Source organism: Onychomys torridus, chromosome X, assembly GCF_903995425.1.
Source record: "Onychomys torridus chromosome X, mOncTor1.1, whole genome shotgun sequence".
NCBI classification, from domain to species: domain Eukaryota; kingdom Metazoa; phylum Chordata; class Mammalia; order Rodentia; family Cricetidae; genus Onychomys; species Onychomys torridus.
Genome location: NC_050466.1, coordinates 94,916,455 through 94,929,794, shown reverse-complemented (window position 1 = coordinate 94,929,794; position 13,340 = coordinate 94,916,455).

Sequence of the window (13,340 nt, the reverse complement as noted above, 5' to 3'; positions counted from 1 at the left end):
AGAGTAACTGGACTTAAGTTGAGGTCTTTGATCCACTTGCACTTAACATGAGTGACCCCAAAAATTCAACCAAGGAACTGATACAGCTTATAAACACCTTCAGCAATATAGCAGGATACAATATCAACTCAAAAAAATCAGTAGCCCTCCTATATACAATAGACAAACAGGCTGAGAAGGAAATCAGAGATACATCACCCTTTACAATAGCTACAAATGATATAAAATACCTTGGGGTTACTCTAACTAAGCAAGTGAAGGACCTATATGGCAAGAACTTTAAGTCCCTGAAAAAAGAAATTGAAGAAGATGTCAGAAAATGGAAAGATCTCCCATGCTCATGGATAGGCAGGATTAACATAGTAAAAATGGCGATCTTACCAAAAGCAATCTACAGATTCAATGCAATCCCCATCAAAATACCAACACAATTCTTCACAGATCTGGAAAGAATAATACTCAACTTCATATGGAAAAACAAAAGAATCCTATACAATAAAACAACCTCTGGAGGCATCACAATCCCCGACCTAAAGCTCTACTATACAGCTACTGTAATAAAAAACAGCTTGGTACTGGCATAAAAACAGACATGTGGACTAGTGGAATTGAATTGAAGACCCTGGCATTAACCCGCACACCTATGAACATATAATTTTTGACAAAGAAGCCAAAATGTACAATGGAAAAAAGAAAGCATCTTCAACAAATGGTGCTGGCATAACTGGATGTCAACATGTAGAAGGCTGCAAATAGATCCATATCTGTCACCGTGCACAAAACTTAAGTCCAAGTGGATCAAAGACCTCAACATAAACCCAGTTACTCTGAACCTAACAGAAGAGAAAGTAGGAAGTAGTCTTGAACGCATTGGCATAGGAGATCACTTCCTAAATATAACACCAGTAGCACAGACACTGAGAGAAACAATCAATCAATGGGACCTGTGGAAACTGAAAAGCTTTTGTAGAGCAAAGGACATGGTCAACAAGACAAAGCAAAAGCCTACAGAATGGGAAAAGGTCTTCACCAACCCCACATCTGACAGAGGGCTGATATCCAGAATATATAAAGAACTCAAGAAATTAGACATTAAAATGCCCAACAGTCCAATTAAGAAATGGGCTCTAGAACTAAACAGAGAATTCTCAATAGAGGAAGCTCAAGTGGCTGAAAGACATTTAAGGAATTGCTCAACATCCCTGATTATCCGGGAAATGGAAATCAAAACGACTCTGAGATACCACCTTACACCTGTCAGAATGGCTAAGATCAAAAACACTGAAGACACCTTATGCTGGAGAGGATGTGGAGCAAGGGGAACTCTCCTCCACTGCTGGTGGGAATGCAAGCTTGTACAGCCACTTTGGAAATCAATATGGTGTTTCCTTAGAAAATTGGGAATCCATCTCCCCCAAGACCCAGCTATAGCACTCTTGGGCATATACCCAAGGTATGCTCAATCATACCACAAGGGCATTTGCTCAGGTATGTTCATATCAGCATTGTTTGTAATAGCTAGAACCTAGAAACAACCTAGATGCACTTCAACTGAAGAATGGATAAAGAAAACGTGGTACATATACACAATGGAGTACTACTCAGCAGAGAAAAATCAATGACATCATGAGGTTTGCAGGCAAATGGATAGATCTAGAAAAAAAATCATCCTGAGTGAGGTAACCCAGACTCAAAAAGACAAACATGGTATGTACTCACTCATAGGAGGATACTAGATGTAAAACAAAGATGACTAGACTGCTACTCACAACTCCAGGGAGGCTACCTAGAAAACAGGACCCTAAGAAAGACACAGGGATCGTCCAATGACAGAGAAATGGATGAGATCTACATGAACAACCTGGACGTGAGTGGGGGTAATGAAGGGCAAGTTTTGAGGGAAAGAGAGCTTAGGGGAGCAGGAGATCCCAGCTGGATCAAGAACAGAAAGGGAGAACAAGGAATAACAGACCATGATAAATAAAGACCACATGAGAACAGGAAGAAGCAAAATGCTAGAAAGGCCCCCAGAAATCCACAATGATACCTCCACTGTAGACTACTGGCAATGGTTGAGAGAAAGCCTGATCTGACCTAGTCTGGTGTTCGGATGGCCAAATGCCCTAACTGTCGTGCTAGAACTCTCATCCAATAACTGATGGAAGTGGATACAGAGATCTTCTGCCAGACCCCAGGTGGAGCTCCAAGACTCCAATTGGCAAGAACGAGAAGGGATTGTATGAGCGAGAATTGTTGAGACCAAGATTGGAAAAGCACAGGGACAAATAGCCAAACGAATGGAAGCACATGAATTATGAACCAAAGGCTGTGGTGCCCCCAGCTGGATCAGGCCCTCTGGATAAGTGAGACAATTGAATAGCTTGAACTGTTTGGGAGGCACCCAGACAGTGGGACCAGGACCTGTCCTTATTGCATGAGCTGGCTGTTTGGAACCTTGGGCTTACACAGGGACACTTTGCTCAGCCTGGAAGGTGGGAATGGACCTGCCTGTACTGAATCCACCAGGTTGAGCTGAATCCCCAGGGGAGTCTTGGCCCTGGAGGAGATGGGAATGGGGAGGAGGGGCTGGGGGGAAGGCAGGAGCGGGGGCAGGAGGGGAGGACAGGGGAACCCATGGCTGATATGTAAAATTAAAACATAAATATCCGTATAAAAAATCTCTTTCAACAAGGCCACACTTCTTAAGCATTCCCAAATAGTTCCACCAGCTGGTGACCAAATATTCAAATATATGAACTTATGGGGGTTATTCTCATTCTAACCACCATACTCTCTTTACATACCATTATATAAAAGCACAACTGAGCCCAGTGCAGAGATCAACAGATCATGGGAAGAATGGCCCCAATGGATACATCTATATCATAACACTGCATCTATGATTGTAAGAGTCAAAATACCTGGAAGTCTACTGTGAAACAGTCTCACTTAGAAATGGACACATAAACAAGACAAGAACAGTGTCAGTATCAATGGACAAGTTAATGTGGAAGGGGGAAATTTTACCAGATCCCACCTCTAGACAAAGAACTATAGGTAACTAATGGCTGCTGAGAGAAGAATTAGCCTTTTCCAGGGATGAGCCCCCTTATTTGTTGTTCAATACAGAGCCGTCAGCCTTGAAACCATATCACACAAACAGTAAAATCTAACTCAGCAGGTTGTATTTATATATATTTGTGCATACACATATATATGCATATAACAATTACAATAACAAGGAAACTGTCAATATGAGGGGGGGGGATATGTACAGAGTTTGAAGAAAGGTAGCTAGGAAGAACTAGAGGGAGGAAAGGAAGGAAGAAGGTGATAGAAGTCTATTTCAGTTTAACAATATTAAAATAATTAATTTAAATGACAAAACCCTTTAAAAGAAGAAGAGCATTTACTGCTCTTGAAAAGTGCCTGATATTGGTCCCCAGCACACACACTGTGACTCACAATTATCAGGTGCTACAGGCTGCAAGAATATATTATAAGAACTCAGCTGTTTATGGCAAAGCCACTACCTGAAGGGATCAAGGAATTCCTTCACAGGAAGCCAAAGCTTTGGTGTTATTTGGCTTGTTATATATCAGCTGTCTTCTGTTATGAAAATTATGTGTGCCTTCAGAGTTTTCCCAACTGATTTTTCCCTAAGAAGGGCTAACAGTGTGGACTGATCACTATTTGGACATATACATTCAAGGTATTTGGAGAACATCAGAAAAGATTTCCTTCCCTCAGGCCCATCCATTTCTTCTCCTTTTAGCACAGGAATCAGATAGCTCCCTTAGCCACATTCAAGAACTATCAGGAACAACAGTACAAACCACCACATAATAAGTCTCCTGAATTAAGGTAAATTCCACTGGAGACACCGCCTAGGTCAGGTAAACCTTAAGTAATAGCTTTACACAATTTAGCTCAGACCCTCTTTTCTTACAGCCTTACTAACTTTATAGACCTTTAACTCCTTATCTAACCACTTCCAGGAATATTTAGATAACCTTCTGCACTGACAGCTATGCTCAGCCAGAACCCCAGTTCAAGAATCCCTATAATTATCGTCATTGGCAGCATCCGGCCAGGTGCATCCCCAGACGAAGGAAAGTAGCTTATCAGAGATATCTCTGCATTCTGTAAGAACAGCCTTAAGCATCCAGACTACCCATTTGAGAAGTCCTGTTGGATGTGCCAATTAAGCTTAACTTTCTCTTTTCCAAAGTCTTATCTCTAGCTTTAGATCCACCCTTAACAATTAACTCAGAACTAAAGGGTTCCAACTTACAGGTACATCTAGCTGTAATGGAAGTTGCCTAGCAATGGAGCAGGAGCAGAGATAGCTTGGAGAGATAAGGGTCAAAGGGGGAAAAGTCAGTTTTATTTTCAGAGAAGGGCTAGACGGAGAAGAGAAAAAGAGAACAGAAGAACTAGATGAGTAAGAATTGGAGAGGAACGTACTGAGATGGGGAAGAACTAGATTGAAGGACTAGAAGAGAGTACTAGAGGAACGAAATGGAAGATGAGGAAGAGCCAGATTGGGAAGAACAAGATGAGGAAGAAAGAGATGAGAAAGGAGCTGATATGGGAAAGAACTAGATGGACGAGAACCTAGATGGGGTGGAACTAAGATGAAGGAATTAAGATAGAACTTAGAGGGGACAGCAGATAAATGTAGAGAGAAACAAAGAGCTTAGTGTACTTAGATTCATTTCCCAAAAATAGTTCTCACTGTTCGTAGTTTCTCTTCTGAGTCCCTGGGAAGTATACTATTAAGGCTGATTCTTTATTATTACACAAGAATCAGGAACTCCAGTTTCAGTAGACATGATGCTTCCTCTGACTTCTTCAGGTTCCTGAACACACATGGTACATATACATTCACTCAGGCACACACACATACACATAAAATAAAAAAAATATTTTCTCAAAAAGAAAATAGTGACATGAAAGTAGCAGGATACAAAATCAACATAACATACAGAGCCAGCAAAATGGCTAAGTATGTAAAGGTGCTTGTTGCCAAGCTTGATAATCTGAGTTTGATCCCTGGAATGCACATAGTAGAAAGACAGTACCAGCTCTCACAAGCTGTCCTCTAATACACACATATAAGCAGTGACACATGTGTACACCCATACACAAAGAAATAAATAAATGTAAATTTAAAAATCAACATTCAAAAATCAGTTACCTTACTGTATACTAATAATGAATTTGTCAAACAATCAATTAGGAAAAATCTCATTCACTATAACTTCAAAAATATAATAAGAGGGCAGGAGAGATGGCTCAGTGTTTAGGAATGTTTATTGCTATTCCAGGAGACCCAAATTTAGTTCCCAGCACCCATGTTTGGTGGATCTCAACCACCTCTAACCCTAGATACATGAAATCCAATGACCTCTTCAGGCCTTTACAGGCACCCGCAGTCATGTGTATATGCCCCCCCACACACACACATGTGATTTTAAATATTCAATATATCTTTTAAAAATAATAAAGTGAAATACCTATGATAAACCTAACAAAGGAGGTGAAAAACCTCTACATTGGAGACTTAAAGACACTGAAGTAGGAGTAGATAAGAACACTAGAAGATACAAAAGGCACCCATGCTCATGGTTTGGAAAAAATAATACAGTGAAAATGGCTATATTATGAAAGACAGTTAACAGATTCAATGAAATCCCAATCAAAATTCTAATAACATTCTTTGCAGAACTAGAAAAAAACTAAGTTTCATATGGAAGTTCAAAAGACCCCAAATAACCAGAGCAATCCTAAGTAGAAAGAGCAATGTTCCATATCAAATTACATTACAGATACATGAAAGGGAGAACTATGGTACAGAAACAGACATGTGGACAAATGTAATGGAATAAAGGACTGAGAAATAAATCCCCACAGATATGGTCACCTGATTTTCAATAGATGTATCAAAAAACACACATTGGAAAATAAACATCCTCCCCAGCAAATGATGTTCCGAAAACTGGTTATCAACATGTAGAAGAGTTAAACTGGATATTTTTATTTCACTCTGCAGAAATTTTAATTCAAAATAGATCACAAACCTAATGGAAGACCTTCAACTGTGAAACTGCTAGAGAAAAACATTGGCCAAGTATTCTGTGACACAGATGTAGGCATTGACTTTCTGAAGAAGCATAGGAAATAGGCCCAAGAACTAACAAATGACATTACATGGAATCTAAGCTGCACAACAAAGAAAAGTGAAGAGACAGCCTAGAGAACAAAGGAAAACAGCTGCCAGCTACGTATCAGACAAGAAATTGATGTCCAGAATCTGCAAAAATTACACGTATTAGTATTTGCTTAAATTGGGGAAGTTTTCATCCATTATTCTTCAGATACTACTCTTGGTCACCTTTTTCTTCTTCAGAGACCTACATGATTGTATCATTGAAGTCCCTGGTGCTCCATTCATTATTCTCCACTTTTTAGCCTTTGCTCCTCAGACAACAGTTTCAAATAATCTGGCCTTGAGTTCAGTAATTATTTATGCTGCCTCTTTATTTCCTTTTTCTTCTTTTTAAATTTATTCTTCTCTCATACAATACATCCCAAACACAACCTCCCCTCCCTCCACTCCTCCCAGTCCTCCCACGTCCCCTCTCACCCAGATCCACTCCTCTATTTCCCTTCAGAAAAGACCAGGCCTCCAGGGGTTATCAACTGAACATAGCATAAAAAGATGCAATAAGACTAGGCACTTTCCCTCATATCAAAGATGGACAAGGCAACCCAGGAGGAGGAAAGGGGTCCTCAAGAGCAGGCAAAATAGTCAGAGACACCCTCACTCCCACTTTTAGGGGTCCCACAAGAACACCAAGCTACACATCCATAACATATATGCGGAGGACCTAGCTGAGACCCATGCAGGCTGCGTGATTGTTGCTTCAGTCTCTGTGAGCCCCTATTAGCCCTGCTTAGTTGATTCTGGGGGCTGTGTTCTCCTGGTGTCCTCAACCCTTCTGGCTCTGACAATCCTTCCTCCTCCTCTTCCCTTGGGTTCTCAGAGGTCCACCTAATGTTTGGCTGTGGGTCTCTGCATCTGCTCCCATCACCTGCTGGAGAAAGCCTCTCTGATGACAACTGGCCTTGGCACCAATCTATGAGTCTAGCAGAATACCATTAAGAATCATTTCATTGATTTTTTTTTTTTTTTTTTTTGCCAGTCATGTTTGGTTTTACCCTACAGCCATCCAGCTTCCAGTTCCTGAACATCTAGGCAACATCAAGTATGGGCTTCCTTTCTTGTCATGGACCTCATGTTAGACCTTTATTACCTACTTTTTAAAAGTTTTTTTTTTTTGGTTTTTTGAGACAGAGTTTCTCTGTGTAGCTTTGTGCCTTTCCTGGAACACACTTGGTAGCCCAGGCTGGCCTCGAACTCACAGAGACCCACCTGGCTCTGCCTTTAATCCCAAATGCTAGGATTAAAGGCATGATGTTTTCAATTTTGTTACTGTGTTTTCAGCTCCAAAAAATTGTGTGATTCTTCCTTATAGTTTTTATCTCTTTGTTTACTTTTTCCTTTTCTCATATGTGAGTCTCCTGATTCCCTTTATTTATTTGTGCATTTTTTTCTCTTAGTGCTTTGGAAGTTTTAAGACAGATGTCTAAAGTATATGAATCTAAGTGCTATAATGAAACTCATTACATTGTATGTTTACTTCAAAAATCATTTTAAAATAGGGGGAAAGTGTTAAAATATCTGTCTTAATGCAAGCAAGGGTGTGGGAAAAGATGAAACTTTACTGTTGGTGGGAATGTAAACTTGTGTAGCTGCTATGTAAATAAAAATAGAGGTTCCTCAAAAAAACAAAATAATAGAACTACTATATGAACAATACCATTTTTAGATATATACCCAAAGGACTCTATTAGATATATCACAGAAATACTTGCATACACAAGTTTACTACTGCACTATTCAGAGTAGCCAAAAATGGAAGCCACTTAGGTATTCATCAACAAACAAATAGAAAAGATGGAATTTTATGAAACTGCTAAGAAAAATTAAATCATTTTCAGGAAAGCAGATACAACTGGAAATCATTACATTAAGCTAGACTCAGAAAGACAAATACCTCATATTTTCTCCCAAGAGTAAAATATAAATTTGAAATTCCATATATGTGTGTTTATGTGTATATACTAGTAGGTGGGTTGTGAGAAGGAACAAAGAAATCTTAAAGGTGTGGGAAATAAAGAAGGTCATAGAATACCTACAATAAGAGAGCAGAAGCCTGGACTAACTGAGGGAAGGAAGAGACTTAGCTAGAAGGGAGAAGAAGCATGGAGGTTATCAATGTCGGAGAGGAATGAGGACAAATAACACATATGTGTGAAGATGCCATTACATTACTTAGTAACCTAAAATTTTATTTTTTTCAAATATAAATAACAAAAGTGTTTGACATACGTGTTTGTTGTCAGTTTTCCCTCCAAATGTTTTATGCCAGTTTATTTTCTTTTGATAATGGGCATTTTTTTCTTTTCCTTCTTTTTGGATATCTTATGAATTTGGGTTATTAGGAATTTACAAGTATAACCATCTTTTCCAGTTTTCACAGTTTAGTCAAGACAGACTATTACTAATTAGCAAGGCATAATCTCAGCCTTGAGGTCAGTGTGGAGTGTAAGGTTAAGGTTAAGGTCCTTGGGTCTTCACTAAGCATGTGTCTCTGCTGGGTCTAGATAGATACATAGATGGATGGATAAAGAAATAGATAGATAGATAGATAGATAGATAGATAGATAGATAGATAGATAGATAGATAGATACTCATTCTGTTATTCTGTTATATGGTATTTTTAAATAACATAATTTTCAAAATACATCACTCTTGATTCTTATAGACAATTTTTTCATGTAACATTCTTTCATGTTACTTTATCTGAGATCTCATATCCCAAGTCTTTCCCTTTTCGCTATCTGACTTCTGTTATCTCTCAAATATTCACCAGACTGAACAGGGCATTTTGCAAATAATATCCACCCTACTTCCTCCAGTTCAAGAAAGAGAAATGTGTCATTGCTTTCTCTTGGGTACACTATATCATAAAGTAACTTTACAGTAATGAAAAATCAGACATTTGGAGGATTATTAGACACGGGCTCTAAAATGACAGTTATTTCAGAGAAATTGAAATCTCACAGTGATCCAATGTTCACAGAGTTTAAACTCGGGTCTATCAAAGAGTAAGTCTAATGGATTACTGAATATATGCTGTGGCTATTTCTTACATTCTAAAATGCATTACATGTATAGACACTCAGCAACTTGTAGACTTCAGAACCTCCTCTACCAAAAAACAACAACAACAAAACCCAAAAACTCTAACTATAAAGTAATACTGGATTTTTTCTGGAGAGATTTCAGAGATTAATGCCATCATCAAGAGCTTGAAAGATACAAGGGTTGTGATTTCCACCACAACTCCACTAAACTCACAGTCATCCTGTGCAGAAAACAGATGGACCTTGAAGAAGAACAGTACAGTATTGGGAGCTTAGCTTGGTGATGACTGCCTTGCAGCTGTTAGACCAGCTTCAGCTGCTTTAGCTATTTCAGCCAATTCACTCATCCCCTGGAATCCAGTCTGTAGCTATTTATATGCCAAGTCTTTTATCTTCATATCTGTTCAAAAGCCCATGAAGCAGTTCATTTTACAGCCACCAAGCCTAGCAATATACAATTTTTTTACCATCCGCACCTCAGTGATACATCAGTTCTCTGTCCCTTTGTCATAATTTAATCTAAAGAACACTCAATTGCCTCCACATTTCCAAAGATATCACACTGGACTTTTCCATTAGTGGTACTACGTTAATTAAACAGAAGCAATAACTACAGTAGATATATTGTCAAGATATTTGAACATCAGAGAATGGAGTGTAAATCCAACCCAGATTCAAGTCTTCCACATTAGAAACTTTTCTGGAGAGCCAGCAGTATGAGTCTGTCCAGCTACCCCTTCTAAATCCAGTCCTATATCAAATGAGGAATAATGTTCTGTAAGCATCTTACGAAAGCAACCCTTTCCTGTTACTTGTGCTACTTCTGGCTATTTACCACAAGACTTGAAAAGTTACTGGTTTTGAATGTGTCCTGTGACAATATAAGGCTTTGCAACAGGTCCTCTGCTATCACAGCTCTAACACTTAGAATTTTTTATTTATTTTATTTTATTTATTTTACATACCAACCACAGTTTCCCCTCCCTCCTCTCCTCCTGTTCCCCCACACACACCTCCTTTATGCCCCTCTCATCCACTCCTCAGAAAGGGTAAGGCCTCCCATGGGAGTCAACAAAGCATGGCATACCAAGTTGAGACAGGACTAAGCTCCTCCCCACTGCATCAAGGCTGAGTGAGGCATCCCACCATATGGAATGGGCTCCAAAAAGCCAGCCCATGCACCAGGGACAGATCCTAACTACACAACTGTCACCCATATGCAGAGGACCTAGGTCGATCCCATACAGGCTCCCTAGAGTCCCTGACAAGCTCAGATCAGCTGTCTCTGTGAGTTTCCCCATCATGGCCTTGGTCCCCCACACCCTTGCTCATATAATCTCTCCTCCCTCTCTTTGACTGGACTTCAGGTGCTCAGCTCAGTGCCTGACTGTGGATCTCTGCATCTGCTTCCATCAGTTACTGGATGAAGGTTCTATGATCACAATTAGGGTAGTCACCAACCTGATTACAGGAGAAGGCCAATTCAGACACCCTCTCCACTATTGCTAGGTGTCTTAGCTGGGGTCATCCTTGTGGATTCCCGGGAGTTTCCGTGGTACCAGGTTTCTCCCTAACCCCATAATGCTCCCCTCTATTAAGATATCTCTTTCATTGCTCTACCTCTCCATCCCTCCCCCAACTCGATGATCCCAATCCCTCATGTTCCCATCCCCCATCCCCTCTCCTCAACCTACCCCGCTTTCCCTGAGTTTACTCAGGAGATCTCATCTATTTCCCCTTCCCAGAGCAATCCATGCATCCATCTTAGGGCCCTCCTTGTTACCTAGTTTCTCTAGGGCTGTGGACTGTAGCCTAGTTATCCTTTGCTTTACATATAATATCCACTTATGAGTGAGTACATACCATAGCACTTAGAATTTTGTAGCAAAACCCTACTATTCTGTGCACATTACTATGCTCCTTTTATGAACTAGTTTGGCAGTTGCTACTGGACCATCAGCATGGTCCACAGATGTAATCTGAGCTATCTATCATGATGAATGTTCTCTGACCATCAAGTCACATAATTACACATCTACAGCATAAGATTTCATCATCAAATATAAGTTATATATACTTGATATCAAACTTACCAAACTCTGAGACCCAAGTAGGTTACATGAGAAAGTAGACCAAATATCCATGGCTCCCAGTCCAACATTATACTTTCTACCTCAGCCCATACCTATAAGAGCATGTAGGCTGGAATAACCTTAATGGGGAAATCCCTCAGCAAGTTGGCTGATGAAGAAAAAATTACGGTCCAATTTCAGATGGTTCTAAATGATATTAAAATGCAATGTGTAGTAGAAAGCACTACATGGGCCATCTATGAAAACAGTCATGAAAGAAAAGTCTCCTAGGCAGCAGAGTTTCAACCAAGAAGGGTGGCCAGAGCCTACCCAGATGTACAAGTCCCAGCACTGAAACAAAAACACACAAAAATAAGGCAACATGTCTCACCACAAATTACCAGGCCCACAGTAGTAGTCCCCAAAAAGAGTGACTCTGAAGAGCTTCTGAACAAAGACTGAAAAGAATGATTATAAACATAGTCAAACAACTCAAAGAAAACATGAACATATTCCAAGAGAACAAAAATGAAGAACTGAATGAAATGGGAAAACAATTCATGATAGGAAAACAGAACTCAGTAAAGAGATAGAATCGGGCCAGTGAGGAGGCTTCAGTGGGTGAAGGTACTTGTTGCCAAGCCTGACACCTAAAATTTAGTCCCTATGACCTACATGATGGAAGGAGAAAACCAATGCTCCCAAGTTGTCCTCCGACTCCCATACACATGCTGGGGCACATGGACATACAAACAGAATCAAAAAAGGAAGAAAGGAAGAAAAAGAGAAGAAAGACTTACAGAACTGCCTAAGAAAATATAAACTAAAAGTATGTTCAAGATTAAAAATTCAAAAATTCAAATGATAAGTTCAATGGAAAGCCTTACTAATAGAATGGATTATGTGGAAAATAAAGTATCAGGATAAGAATACAAGGTAAAAAAATTTGATAATTCAGTAAAAGTCAATGACACATTTTTAAAATACATATGAAAAATGAAATAAACATGTGAGTGCTTTGAGATTCCATGAAAAGACCAAATCTAAGAATTGTGGGCATAGAACAATATCATACCAATGGCACAGAAAAAGTATTTTCAACAAATTATACAACAAACTTTCCCTAAAGAAAGCAATGCCTATCCAGGTACAAGAGGCCTATAGAACTCTAAATAGACAAAACCTGAAAATAAACTCTCCATAATATATTACAGTTAAAATTCTGAAAGTATAGTATAAGGGTAGTTGAAAGCTTCAAAAGAGAAGTGTCAAATCACATTAAAGATAAACCCATTAGAATAGCAATAGTTGATTATTCAATACAAATTTTTAAAGCCAGAAGGACCTGGAAAGATGTCTTCCAAGTTCTGAACAATCACAACTGCCAACACAGAATATTATACCCAGCAAAGCTATCTACTATAATTAAAAAAAGAAATAAAAACTTGCCATAACAAAAAGAAACTAAAGTAATTTACACTCACTAATCCATCTCTACAAAGGATGTTGGAAGGACTACTTCAGACTTAAGATGGATAAACACACCCAGGAGGCCATGGGGAAAAATAAACAATACCAGGGCAATTAACCAGATAGAGTAAAGCCTCATACCTAGTTCTTTTTTTTTTCTTCATGATGGCTTTGGGGTGTGTGTGTGTGTGTGTGTGTGTGTGTGTGTGTGTGTGTGTGATTTCATACACATTGTGTTTTTCTTTAATTCTGTGAGTAGTATCATTGATATTTTGGTAGGGGTTGTACTAGCTTTGGGTTGTAAATGAACTAAATTCAATCCCAAAGATCCACATGGTAGGAGAGAATCTTATCCTACAAGTTGTTCTCAAACTTCCACATACATTCCACAACGTGTTTGTAGCAAATGGCTGATACTAAAGGATGTTAGGTTAAACACTCCAGTCACCAAAAGACAAGGACCACATGTTCTCTTTCTTGTGTTCAACTTAAAACATTACTATAACAAACCACTTTGAAGT